At 49.6% G+C, this 13,924-nt stretch overlaps 1 pseudogene; it reads left to right on the top strand.

Moving 5' to 3' along the window:
• Positions 1–1,374: 1,374 nt before the first annotated feature.
• On the top strand, positions 1,375–3,344 carry LOC115915795 (annotated as a pseudogene).
• The last annotated feature ends 10,580 nt before the right edge of the window (positions 3,345–13,924 follow it).

Genomic DNA, 13,924 nt, shown 5'->3' with positions numbered 1-13,924 from the left:
AACTCTTAATCATTGCATAAAGTGTGAAAGACCAGAAGTGTGAACACAAGCAGCTCCAAGCAGGAGCATATTGAATGCTTTTTAAGGTATAAAATAGGAACTAATAAACAAGAAATTTCAAGCTATGTGCTCAGCACATCTGCATTTCAAATTTCTGAGTTCCTATTCAGGAATGTTAATAAGTTTAACTAGCTCAGTGTTATCATATTTCTGATAGGAAAAAATATGCAACATACACACATATATCTGTAGATTATCCCACCCTTGGGCATTTAGCTAAAAATATATATTTTTCTGTTCTCTGGTATTTGCTGTAACTGAAAAAAGAAAAGAAAAGAAAAGAAAAAAAGGAGAAATAAAAAGATCAATACTCCCTGTGCAGGAATCCTGGGAATGGGACTGAAAAGAACATGATGGTTCAGGCACATAAAAGTGAGGCTTGACCATATCACTTGACCACTGCAACGTGAAAAGCTCCATTAGTGAGATTTGTCCTTTTCCTTCTCTTTTGCTTCCTGTAGGATTTGTCCTTCAGTCTGTGAAATAAAGACTTCAGCAAACAGTGCCACCACATGGGCCCTCAGTGGAACTGAATTCTCTCAGTGATAGCCTAACAGAAAAGGGAAGAAGAAAAAGAAAACCCCACACTTCAGCATTTCTCCTATCTTTTCATCTCTGCTCTGGAAATTCTCTCTCTCTAGCAAGAAACTGAACGTTTTATAGTGTCTTACATAATAAGGTGAAAAGACCTTGGTTTTACTTTTCAGTGCAATAACTTGGTGCTTGCAAATTTCCCTCTTCAGGTTAATTGTCTCTTCAGAATGCGTGACCCACACTGCCGACAGGCAGAATAAAACAGTTCTGTGTGCTTCTAATGGATTTATTTAAAAGGATGATGCGAGGAGCCAATTTACTTTTGATTTGTCTCAGCCCTGGTTGTCAGAGGCCGGTGGGGGAGGGTTGCACGTGTGCCATGTCAAGGAGGCAGCTAGGAGAAGATGGAGGAAAACCTTGTCTCTGGGGAGATCTTGCCTGGCAACCAGTTCATATCTCACATGGGACAGGGAGTCAGCAGGGGAACACCAAAGACACTGAATGTTACAAGTAAAAGTTAAGTTATGTTAAATTAGGGCATAGTTCAATTATATTGTATTAATTATGTTATATTAATTGCATTATGTTAAGAGTTGGGGGGCTTATTAGAATGTTCTAGGAGAAGGGTCCAGGGTTTGGTGGAAGGGCGGTCTGGCAGGGGAAGGCGAGGTCAAAGAGGGATTGGATGGAAGATCTGACCAATCATTCAAAGCAGAAATGATTGGCCCAGAATGAACAGTGTTAAAGACCAATGAGAAGTCTGGAAATGGACCAATCATCATGCGGATCGAAAATGGACCAATCCTGGATTCAAAGGGGGCTATAAATGGGGGGAGTTCGGTTGGGTCGGGGTTCTTCTTCTTTTTGGAAACTTGTTTTCTGGGGACAACCCAGTGCACTTGGGGTTAGCGCACTGTTCTGGTTTTGGCTCGCTGTGTGGGTGCCTGGGCTTATCCTGGGTACTCTGTTCCTTGCAGCTATTTTAATAAACAAGAACCTCTTTCTCCGGAGAAAGTTTGGCCTCATTCATATTCATAACACTGAACCCTCCGGAGACACTCTGCAATCGATGGCAAAATGTCTCTAACAATGGACTGCAGTGGGACACTGGACTGGGACAATGGTCTCCTGTCAGCAGGTGGACCTTGGGAGCAGCCAGGGGCATAAAAAGTGACAGCATCACAAGCTCTAGGGGCTTTGGAGTCTTGCATTTTTGCCCTGGCCCCAGCCTGCCTTTTGGCTCTCCTGTCCTCGCTGGCTCTTGCTTGCCCTTGCATCTGTCCTGCCTCCCTGTGTCCCTGAGCAGCACCCTGCCTCATTCATCTCTGCATCCCTGCCTAAGTCACCTGCATCCAACCCTGCCCACCTCTGAGCCTGACCATCACTGTGATCCTCACTGCAGCCCTGTCCAGGCCTCTCAACCGCATGCCTTAGCTGTCCCTTGCCTCGTGTCCAGTCGCCTGTCACCACAGGAGTTGTTCCAGGCAGGCAGCGTGCAGAGCTCTCACCTTGTGGACATTGAGAACCCAGCACCTGGTGGTAAAGCCCTCTTTCTCCCTCTGTCTCCCCTCTCTCCCTCTCATTTTTCTTCCTCATTCTTTGTATTTTCTAGCCCTCTTTAGTAGGGTGGCTTTATTTTATTTTATTTTATTTTATTTTATTTTATTTTATTTTATTTTATTTTATTTTATTTTATTTTATTTATTTTATTCTTTCTTTACCAATAAATGATTCTCAGATACAATGCTTGCCTCATTTGGTTTAATTTAATTTCTGACTGTGGGAGACAAGAAATCCTGTTCAATTCAGCTCAACAATAAGCACTTTGGGAAAGGCTGGGTAACAGCAAGGTGCAAACCAGGTCCTGTAACCAGAAATCAGGTTGTATGGCTGGCATGGGCATGGGGCAGTGATTGGCTGGGGAGGAGCATGGACACCACATGGTCAGAGAGCTGACTGGGTAAAGGGACACATGAACAGTGACACTGCAGTGTCAGGCCAATGAGTGCTTTTGGGCTAAGTTTAGAACATAAAAGTGTTTTGCTTGATACAATAAACAATCTTCTGGACAAGCAAGGAGGTCCATGTGTCTTAGTTCCCCATTGCTGTGCCTGACCATCTGTTTTTAAAATAACTTCTCGCAATTCCCACAGCACAACGTGACATTTTAACTGGTGGCAGCAGCAGGCAGGGCAGCTCTGGCCTAGGCACACACCAGCAGCTCTATTGACCTCACTGCAGATGCAATGACAAGTAATGCCAGTGCAGTCTCACAGCCAAAAGATGACAGCAACTTCTCACTGATCACCTGGAACATTGATGAGCTGGATCTAGGAAATGTGAAAGATAGAGCTAGAGGAATCTGTACATACCTGGCATTATACAGCTGTGTTTTTACAGGAGGTCATCCCACCACCTCTCTGTCTCCTCCAGATGAAATCAGGCAGTTGCACTATTACTTCAGGTAACATAGATGAGTATTTTACTGTCATCATATTAAAAAAAATGAAGAATGAAGTTACTAGAACATGAGATAATATCTTTTACAACAGCTTCATGAAGAGGAACATTTTGGTATCACATGTGAGCATATCTGGTATTAAACTTTGCCTTATGACCTCTCATCTGGAAAGTATTAAAAACACTCTGAGGAACATGTAAAGCAGCTGCAAATAGTGTTAAACTAAATGCAGAAGGAGTCCGAGTCCACCACTCTCATGTTTGAGGGGACATGTGGTGGTTTTAAATAGCTTGGTTTTTGGTGAGGAGGGAAAAAGGGGAAAAAGCCAGTCATGGAAGTGATTTTTGCTGTGAGGAGCTGCTGGCATGCCTGGCAAAACCAGTCACTGGCTGCTTTTGAGAATAGGCACACAGCTAAGGCAATTAGAAAAGCTGCTAACGCTTCTATGATAAGATATTTAAGAATGACAGAAACCACAGGAACCACAGGAACCTCTCTGTCTCCCTGCCTTTGGAGTGGTGGTGGTGGTGGGGGCTGTTTGGCTCCTTCCCAGTGCAGCCAGCCAGGCCCCCCTTTTGGAGGTGGTTGCTGGACCCTGTGCTGGTGCAGCCACCAGGCTGAGCCACTGGGGGATGTCCTGGTGCCACAAGCAGCCATGTGGTCACCACCATCCTGATCCAGGAGCAGCCAAGTGGACAGGACTGCGCAGCTGAAATCTGTGCGGCCAGGGTGGTGCTGTGCAGCCATGGCTATCTCAGTATGGCTTGCAATGGACTTTATTTGCTTGGCTGCTTTTAGCCAGCTATGTTGCAGACAGAAAGACAAAAGTGGAGGCAGCAGCTTTTCTTTTTTAGCACCCCACATGAAGAAAAGGTGTGGAGCGAAGCCAGCAGCTGGTGCAGCTTGCTCAGTGCCAGCAGGGACCACACGATCAGCAGCGAGAGGCACAGCAATTCCCCAGTCTGAAGCCTGGATGAGATGAACTTTTCAGCACTGCAGAACTCTATAAAATCTTTTCAATTCATAGGTAGAACTTGAGAGCAGACGAACCTACATACACCAATTCTCTCTCAAATCAGAGAGGAAGAAAAGGTGAAGACACATGAGGAGAACACGGCGACACTAAGGTCAGTGCAAAGGAGGGAGGGGGGAGGAGGTGTCCCAAGCCTCAGAGCTGAGATTCTTCTGCAAGCTGTGGTGAGGACTATAATACAAAAAACTATTTCCTTGTAATTAATGAATTGCATGGAGGGATGCAGAATTCACCCACAGCCCATAAGGAAAAGATGCTCACACTGGAATATGTGGATGCTTGTTGCGGTGTGACTGCTTTTTCTGTTCTTAGTTATGTTCTTTATAAGTTCATTGTACAAGTTATATCTTAAATGTTCATGTCATGTTTAGTTGGTACAATCTGTTTCCCCCCCATTTGTTTGTTATAATGGTTCTGCCTAGTGCTCCCTTCCCGCCACTGCACCTGTCAATCCTTTGTCCCCTCCCCGGTTGTCTAGGCAACTCCCGCCATTCCTCCATGTCTATCATTTGTCCCCTCCTTCGTTGTTATGGTTTCTCCTTGACCCCTCCTATGTTCCCCTAGCAACTGCCCTGTCCATCACTCTCTGCCCACACCCTCTCCCTAGAACCTTCCACTCTGGGCAGGGAGTGATTGGACCAGAAGTTTTTTCCCCTCCCCAGCTAATCCCCCATTCATTGTTACTTATATCAATCATTGCTTTCTGTATGATCATTTGCCCAGGGGTGGGTTGCTCCTCCCTTCTGAGATCCTTTAAAATCTCTGTTCACCCCGCCCCTCGGGGCAGTTGCCTGCAGCCTTCCTTCCTTCCTAATAAATCCCTTTCCTGCTGCAGACAACTGTCTTGCTTCTGAGTTATTCCTGTGCGCTCGCTGGAGTCTTTTCCTGCTCACCGGCCAAGGGCGAAGCCTCTCTACCTCAGCCGTAGAGAGGTCGCTCTAGGCAGCAGGATGCCGGATCCTGTCTCCCGCTTGGAGCTGCTGCTCCATGACAACGCTGCTGCCACGCCAGGCTGCTAGTGTGTGCTGGGGCTAGCCGGAGCTCGAGGAATCGCTCGCCAGCAGCTGCTGAGAAGCTGTGGTCTGGTGAGAGGCTTGAATAGAGAGTGAGCCCTTAGTTTCAGAGGCAGAGGAAGTGCACCCTTGCTTTTATACTAGAACAACTCATCCTTAAAAAGTGGACCCCCTGAACTAATGGCCCATGGAAAAACTGTTGTTTTTTGCCCCATGGGAGGTGTGAGGAATGAAAATCAGAGCTCTTTTTTTTCAGAGTAGTAATTGGTAGTTGATGTTAATGAAGTTGATAAGGTCTTAATTTGAAGTGTTGGTCTGTCATTAAACATTGAATGTTAGAGTTCTAGGACTTGCCTTTAGTTGCCATTGTTAAATGTGACTATTTTACCCTGTATTTGTCATACTCTGTATTTATACCCCGTGTTAGTCTGTTGTTAAACATTAAATGTTAGAATTCTAAGGTTTGCCTTAGTTGCCACTGTTATGTGTCACTATTTTACCTTGTATTTGTATCTCTCCCTGTCATACTCTGTATTTGTACCCCTTTCCGTCTCACCCTGGATTTTTATCCATTCCCGTCGGGAACCACTTCCCCTGCTCCCCCACTCCCAGGAGGACTTGCACCTGGATTTAACACAAATGAAGGGCTGAGGGAGCTGTATGAACCCTCTCAAAACAACAAAGCAGCACATTAACTTTAACTTTAACCCACCAGAACCAAACTAAGTCACCCACTCTTGACCAGAGCCGGATTCCGTCCTGTCACCATAATTTTGATAGTACTCATCTTGGAGGATAGCCCTAGGCTACGAGCCAATATCGCCTTCCTAAGGACTCTTGTGAGGACAGAAGCCCTAGCTCTGCTGAGAGACAAAGCTGCACTCGTCCTCCTCAGCGTCGTCCTGTGGGAGCAGTAGCGGTGTGCGCGCAATGCCTCGGGTTCCACTCCCAGAGCTGTCTTTAATAAAGGCCTTTTAAAGGAGCTGGTCTCCTGGCCCTATTTATTACACTATGAGGAGCTGCCTGTTGCGGTACGTTCGTTTTTTTTTTCTCTCTGAGCTTTGACAGTTGTACGGGTTCTGTTTCTTGTATTGTCTGATGGTTTGTTCCGCCCCCCTTTTATCTCGTTTAGTGATGGTTCGTTCCCCACAGGTCCCTCCCCTGGTTGAGCGAGTCTTTCCTGTCACTCTCCCTCTTACTTTGTGTATTAGCCAATCCACATCTGTGATGCCCGGTCTGTCAGGTGTAGCCTCTCCTCCCCGAGCCTGCCAATCTCCCCCCCAGCCCGGCCCGGTTTCTAGAGGGTTCTTCTCTAGTCGGGTCAGGACTAGTCCCCCGGCCTCGGCCACACCCTTCTCCCTCCTCTCGTCGTATCTCATAGGTCCCGTGCTCTGCCCTTCTCTTTCCCTGCTGTCCTGGTTCAGGACAAAATTAGGGGAAATCTCCAAAAGGGAGTTTCCCCCAAACACCGGTTCGGGAAGGAATTCCTCGAGGAGCAAAGTGGAAAACAAAACCTATTTATTGACAAATAACAAAAGAACACTCCCCAACACAAGAAAAGAAAAGAAAAACCAGTTCAGTGTTGTGGAGGGTGCCAAGCTTCTCTTGCAGGCTCCAGAGATCCCGCTGGATGTCGGACGTCCCAGGTCAGGTCCAGAGCCGGTCCAGTATCTTCAGGGGAGGGTAAGAAAGAGAGGACGAAAGAAAAGGGAAAAAGAGGGAAAAAAAACCAGCGCAGAAAGCAGCAAAGGGAAAAAGAAAGCAGCTATCAGCTAGGGCTAAGGCAGTAGCAAGCAAGCGAAGCAGCAAGCAGAAGCAAGCCGGCCAGCCAGCCAAGCAGCTCAAAGCCAGCAAACCAAAAAAAACCAAAAAAAAAAAAAAGGCAAAGTGCACCCAGTCCCCCCTCCCTCCTCCCTCCCCGCCCCGCCGCGGCAAGACGGCCGGGAGGCGGGGGGAAGAGAGAGAGAGAGAGAGAGAGGAATAAAAAAACACAGCTGCCAGACACAATACATGATATTGGGATAAAAGCGGTCATCCCACGACACTTGCCCAATCATTCTTGGTTGCTTCTGTTCCACCCTCACTGTATTTAAGCTGGTTGCACCCAGCTTCTCATCGGCAGACCTCCTCAGCCCTTTCCCAGTTCATCCCTTCTCCTGGTTGGACAATAAACCAACGTTATCCGCTGAGGTCGTCTGCTGCCTCTTTCCTTCACACCTGCTGACCTCTCTGGTGGCCAGTTTTCCCCTCGTCCGAGGGTCGGGGCACGAAGCCTGCCACCACTGCCGTGGGAGGTTGTGACCCCAGGCTGAGAGCCTGCCGAGCCAATCTCCACCCCGGAGTCGCTGCTCGCTGCCACAGCTCTCAGCCCCCCCAGGACTGCTGGACCCCGTGCTGCCCTTTTCTAGCCGGGAAATTTCGGGCAGGAACTCCAGCAGCTGCCTATGAGAAATCACCGAGAAGGCATGGAACTTTTGCAATATGATGACAACAGTTGGTGAGCCCAACGTGATCCCATGGTGATTTGGGTAGAGAACTATAGAGAGAGCAGTAAGGACGTGATTTTGACATGACCTTGTGGTGTGTTGTGGTGTATTCTTTTATTTATTCTCAGTTGTTCATTGTATAAGTTCAAGTTTTATGTAATACACAGTTGGTTTGTTCCACCCTTCCCCATTTTAAGTCAAAATGGTTCTGCCCAGGGCTCCCCTTCCCGCCTTTGCTGTTCTGCTATATGCCAATCAGTTTTCCCCGCCCCGTTACTATAGTTTCTCCCACCACCACTGTATCCACTTTTGTGTCAATCCTTTGTCCCCACCTTTGTTTCCATGGTATCACCCAAACACCTCCCAGATTACCATGTCAACAGTTATGTTCTCTCCTCCCAGTGCCCTGTCCATCACTCTCTGTCCTTACCCCTTCCCTAGAAGCTTCTACCCAGGACGGAGGGTGATTGGATCAGGAGCTGGAACTCCTCCCCACTTGGATTCCCACTGGTCCCTGTATTATGTCTGTCATCTCCCCTTGTAATTTGATTTGTCCCCTGAAGACCATCCCCCTTCCCTTTATAATCCCACTGCACCCACTGTTCGCTGTAGTTGCTCCCGTGTTTGGTTAATAAACCGACCACTTTGCTGTGGAGCGCTGTCTGTCTCCTGCCTTTCTGTCGGCTCATTGGAACTTCCTCAGCCTCATCCTGGAGTGAAGCGTCACCAGCATCAGCCGTGGGAGGGCACTCTAGGTGACAGCCTTGGTGAGCCTGTCTCAGATATAGAGCTGACGCTCCTGCCTGCAGGCTGTCACCCCAGCTGACTGCTGGTCTGTGCTGAGGCTAGCCTGGGCTTTTGGAAAGCATGCCAGTGGTGGTTTGTGAAGAAGGATTTAATATTAACCAATGTGATCCCATGGTGATTCAGGAAGATGACTGCAGATCTAAGAGAAATAAGACGGTGGAGTCAGGCAGACCAAGAGCCTGAGAGCCTAAAAATCCAGATGAGTTATAGCCAAGCAGACCTGAATGCCTAGAAGTCTGGACAATGTATGAGATACTGTTGCAGTGCGGCCGCTTTTCTGTTCACAGTAATGTTTTAAGCAGGTTCAATGTTTAAGTTGTATTTTAATGTTCAAGTTATTTACAGTTGGTTCAGTCCATGTTCCCCTATGTTTCTGTTATAATGGTTCTGCCTGAACTCCCTTTTCCTGCCACTGCCCTGTCTCTCTCCTCGGTTGCTAGGAGACTGCCCCGACCCTTCAAGTCAATCATTTGTCCCCTCCCTTGTATCTATGGTTTCTCCCTTGTCCCCTCCTTGGTTTCCCTGGTAACTTCCTTGTCTGTCACTCCCTGCCCACGCCTTCTCCCCAGAACCTTCTACACTGGGCAGGGAGTGATTGGATCAGGAGTGGTTTCTCCTCCCCAACAACTCCCCCATTTGTTGTCTCATTGTATCACTCATTCTATTATGTTCTGTAACTGGCCAGGGGGTGGGTTGCCCCTGCCTTCTGGGAGCCTTTATATTGTCTGTTAACCCCGCCCCTCAGGGCAGTCCCCTGCAGCCTTCGCCCCTTCTCAATAAACCTGGTTCCTGCTGCGGAGAACTGTCTGCCTCCTTTGCCTTCTTCGTGCCTGCGCCTCATTCCTGCTGCTGTCTGCCTCGCCTCCCAAGGTGCTGCATTCTCTGCCACACCACGAGACAGAGCACCTTAGGCTGCTGTACGCCTCACCTGCCTCCTGTCTGGAGTCAGTGCTGTGTGGCCATGCAGCAGTCACACACAGGCTGTTGGTGTGCTTCTGTGGGCATAGCCGGGCTCAGACTCCTGCACGGCAACAGCTGCTGGCTCCCAAGGTGGGGCATTCCTTTCCTAGTCGTTTGGACTACATCGGACCTGCGGACCGAAGCTCATCTGCTTCATTGGGCACAGTAGCACCTCTGTAGTAGCAGACCCCTGGTCGCTGGGAGTTGCGCTCCAGAGGATTGGACCGATTGCCTCCTGCACCTGGGAGCGGTCCTTGTGGCACGATCAATGACACCCGGTTCCTCCTTTCGTTCCCAGTCTGGATTTGGTGAGTTTTCTGCTTTTCACCCCCCCAGTCTTTTAACACAACCCCCCGTCGTCGAAACTTTGGGACGGCGGGTGCCACCATCGTAACTTTGGGGCGGTGAGCTTGATTTTCTTTTTCCCTGACATGTGTCGATTTCTGGCAGGGGTCCAGACGGGAAACCTTCTTCTTCCCCTCATTCTTTGCTTCATTCTCCTTTTTCCTAAATTTTAATTTGCAGGTGTCGTGTGCTTGCACAGTTTGTTAACATCGTAGTCATGGGTGCACGACTGTCCACTGTGCAAAGGGAGGCTCTGTTTGTTGTTGGGGGGATTTTAGTTGGGGGGGAAGTTTCTATCAAGAAAAAAGAATTAAAAAGTTTGATTTGGTGGGTCTACTCCCAGTTCAGAGATGTTACCCCTGACCGTTGTAGGGACCTCCATTTTTGGGAAGAGGTTGCAAATTAACAGATTTGACCAGGTCAGACGGGATTTCTATAACAAAAAGGGTTGATTTGACCAAACACCTGCATTGGGTGTCACAGATTATTTCTGTGTTGGAGAATAAAAGGAGAAAAGAACAGGGAGAGCACCCCCGAGCTTCAAGTTCTTTTCAAGGTTGTTCCAGTTTTAGTGCAATCCCTAGTTCGTCCCATTCCCATGTCCCTACCCCTCACACCTCTCCCTCTGTTTCGAAAAAACTTAGAATCCTGAGGTGGGCAGCCCCCGACTACAGCGGGCAGAATTCTTTCCACCATCCTGGCCCCTCTCAGGGTTGCCAATCCCCCCACTGCAGGCATCAAAGGGCCCAGATGCCTGCAGGCTCTCCCATGCCCCCCTCTTCCCCTGCTCCTCCATTCCACGTTGGAAAGTCCCCAAAGTTAAATTCTAAAGTTCGCTTCGTGGTCCCTGCTCAAGATGGCTCCTGTGGAGCTCAGGGTGGTGGGGGCCACGAGGCTCCGTGGTGGGAAAATTCCCCCTCTCCTCCCCATAATACTTCTCCTCTCCCGCCACAGAATCCCTTCCTTCCTTCCTTCTCTCAACCCTTTCCTGTCTCCCAGCTCCGCCCCGCTTTTGTCAGCCCTGCCCAGCTTCAGTGCTCCCCCTTCAGCCCCGCCTCCAGCCAGGCTGCTGGTGTGTTGGGAGCTAGCCGGAGCTCAAGGACTGGCACTCCAGCAATTACATGGATGATGTTTTGGTCTGTGCCCACACGATGAACTGTTGGCCCACGTACTGGCAAGTGTAACTAATTGTTTAGTCGCTGCAGGGTTCGAGCTCCAGGAGGACAAGATTCAGTGGATGCCCCCCTGGAAGTTCTTGGGCCTTGAGATCACCAAGAGGACCACTGCTCCTCAGAATCTAGCCATTCACCCGAGGGTGAAGACTTTGGCGGACACCCACAGCCTGTGTGGGGCGTTGAACTGGGTGAGACCCTGGCTGGGCGTGACCACCGAAAGCCTAGCTCCCTCTTTGATTTGTTATGTAAAAAAGAGGGAGAGGAGCTGTGTTCTCAGAGGGAGCTCACCCCAGAGGCCAAGGCGAAACTGGAGATCCTTGAGATCATTGAGGCAAGGCAGGCCCACCGTTACCACCCAGGCCTGCCCTTCAAGTTCATTATCTTGGGAAAGTTGCAATACTTCCATGGGCTCATCTACCAATGGGATGAGCCCCCAAGGTTCCCAAGTCATCGGGCAAGAGCAAGGGCAAGGACCAGGGCTTGAGTGACCCCCTCTTGATCATAGAGTGGGTGTTCCTTGCGGTTGGTCACTGGAAGTGGCCCGGCACGCTCCACAGAGCAGGGACTCTGGGAGGGAGAGTTTGCGAGCGGCCACAGTCTGTCCTGGCCAGAGGACGACTGGCTGTCGAAGGACAGAGCCGATCCCCCGGCGACCTGGGACCCCTGGGCGGTATAGCCACAGGTGGCGTCCCAGAGAGGAGAGACGAAGAGGAGCACAGGCAGCGGCGTTAGCGAAGCGGTGGAGCAGATGAAGAATAACACGAGTCAGTCAGCTTGCCGTGGTAGGAGAAGGGTTTATTAAGGAGCAGGGAAGGTACGAGAGGGAGAGGGGACACGACAAACTGACCAAGAACCTCCCCCTGGTCAAGCCTTATAAAGCCGACCCCAGGGGGAGGGAGAGACAACACTAACCAATTAGAAGACAATACATCAAATGAGGTGATACTAAACAGCAAATCAACAGAACCCAAAGGAGTGGCTTTCCCCCCTAGCCCAATCACCACCCGAACCCCGAGGAACCTTCCAGACCCTGGGAGTGGGGTGGGGGTGATGGACAGGGGGGTCACCAGGGAAACAGAGGAGGGGGAACATTGATGGACAAAGGAATTAACATAAAACAAGGAGGACCCGGATAATTGACAGATAACGGACACCGTGGGAGGGGGAGGGAGCCCTGGAAATCCCCTGCTCAGTCGCCATCTTAACTCAATAAAACTTAATGGGAATAAAATATAAAACTTGTAAAACTCAACTTTAGAACATTAAAATCATGAAAAACAACACGCACACCAACAGTTCCTCAGCCACCATCGGTCCAAGAGAATCACAAGGCCACATGAGCTGGTGGCAGAACTGATCCGCAAAGGAAGATCGCAGATCAGGGAGTTGGCAGGTGTGGATTTCACGTGTGTGCACATTCCCATTGAATTAAAGGATGGGAAGCTGAAATTAAAAATGATTATCGAACTTCTGGAGGAGAGCGAAGTTTTGCAGTTCGCTCTCGCCAACTATACCGGCCAGATTGACATTCAGCGGCCTTCCCATCATTTATTCGGTTCAGATCTAGATTGTTTCAAATTCACTGCAAAGAAAATTCAGAGTAGAATCCCACTCGATGCTCTGACAGTTTTCACTGATGCATCCAGCAGGACCCACAAGTCAGTAATGACTTGGAGGGACCTGCAAACTTGGCGGTGGGAGATGGATGTTGCCATCATTGAGGGCTCACCTCAAGTAGCCCAGTTGGACGCAGTTGTCAGAGCATTTGAGAAATTCAAAGATACACCTTTTAATTTGGTAACGGACTCAGCTTATGTTGCCGGTGTAGTAGCGAGGGCAGAAAATGCTGTCCTCCAAGAGGTTCAGAATTCGGCCTTGTTTAATTTGCTCCAAAGATTGATCTAGCTCATCTCCCACCGGGAGCAAATGTTTTATGTCATGCACATGCGATCCTACACAGACTTGCCCGGGACCATTGCCGAGGGAAACCGCCAGGCTGATGCCCTGGTGGCTGACCCTGAGCAGGCCAATGCTCTGGCAGCAGATCCTGTGGATTGGGCCATTGCCGCAGCTGTTCGGATGGCCCCACTCCTTGATGTGTTTCAGCAAGCGAAGCTGAGCCACCAGCTGTTCCATCAAAATGCACCTGGTCTGGTCCGCCAATTCCATCTGACGCGTTACCAGGCCAAGGCCATTGTGGCCACATGCCCTCAGTGCCAGCGGGATCAGCTTCCATCTATGCCTGCTGGCGCAAATCCTAGGGGGCTCTCCAGTTGTGAGGTGTGGCAGACTGATGTCACCCATTTTCCCTGATTCGGCCACCTCAAGTTTGTTCATGTTTCTGTTGACACTTTCTCCAGTGTCGTCTTCACCTCTGCCCACACGGGGGAGAAGGCCCCGGATGTTGACAGACATCTCCTCCAGGCCTTCTCTGTGTTGGGCATCCCCAAAGTTATAAAATCAGACAACGGGCCCGTGTACATTTCCAGGGAACTCCAGGCTTTCCTGCAGCGATGGGGAATAGAGCATAAAACCGGCATCCCCTACTCCCCCACCGGACAGGCCATGGTTGAGAGGATCCACCAAAAACTCAAAAAAGTCTTGTCACATCTTTCTCCAATTAGGAAGGTGGAGTCCCCTCAGTCCCAGTTATCTCGGGCCCTTTTCACAATTAATTTCTTAAATTGTTCCTTCGAGAACTTAAATCCACTGATTGTTCAGCACTTTGGGGTGCACGGAAATCTGCAGCCGAAGAAAAGACCACCAGTGATGGTGAAGGACCCGGAGACCTGGCGGATGGAGGGGCCCTGTGACTTAGTGATGCTTGGGGGTGGGGATACGCATGTGTGTCCACCCCCTCGGGTCTCCAATGGGTTCCCTCCAAGTGGGTCCGGCCCTTTGTGCCAAAGATGACCAAGGCAATGCCTTCCACCCCCCAAGTCCGGGTGGCAAGCTGGCAGCGAAAGAGGCGGAGTTGAGGCCTCCCTCTCCCATTTCCTCCAAAGAGTTTTCAGTGAGCCCTGTTTTCAGACCTCCCCCTTTCCCCCTGG

This window comes from Camarhynchus parvulus, chromosome Z (genome assembly GCF_901933205.1).
Source record: "Camarhynchus parvulus chromosome Z, STF_HiC, whole genome shotgun sequence".
In the NCBI taxonomy this organism is placed as follows: domain Eukaryota; kingdom Metazoa; phylum Chordata; class Aves; order Passeriformes; family Thraupidae; genus Camarhynchus; species Camarhynchus parvulus.
This window is presented reverse-complemented; position numbering and strand designations above follow the sequence as displayed.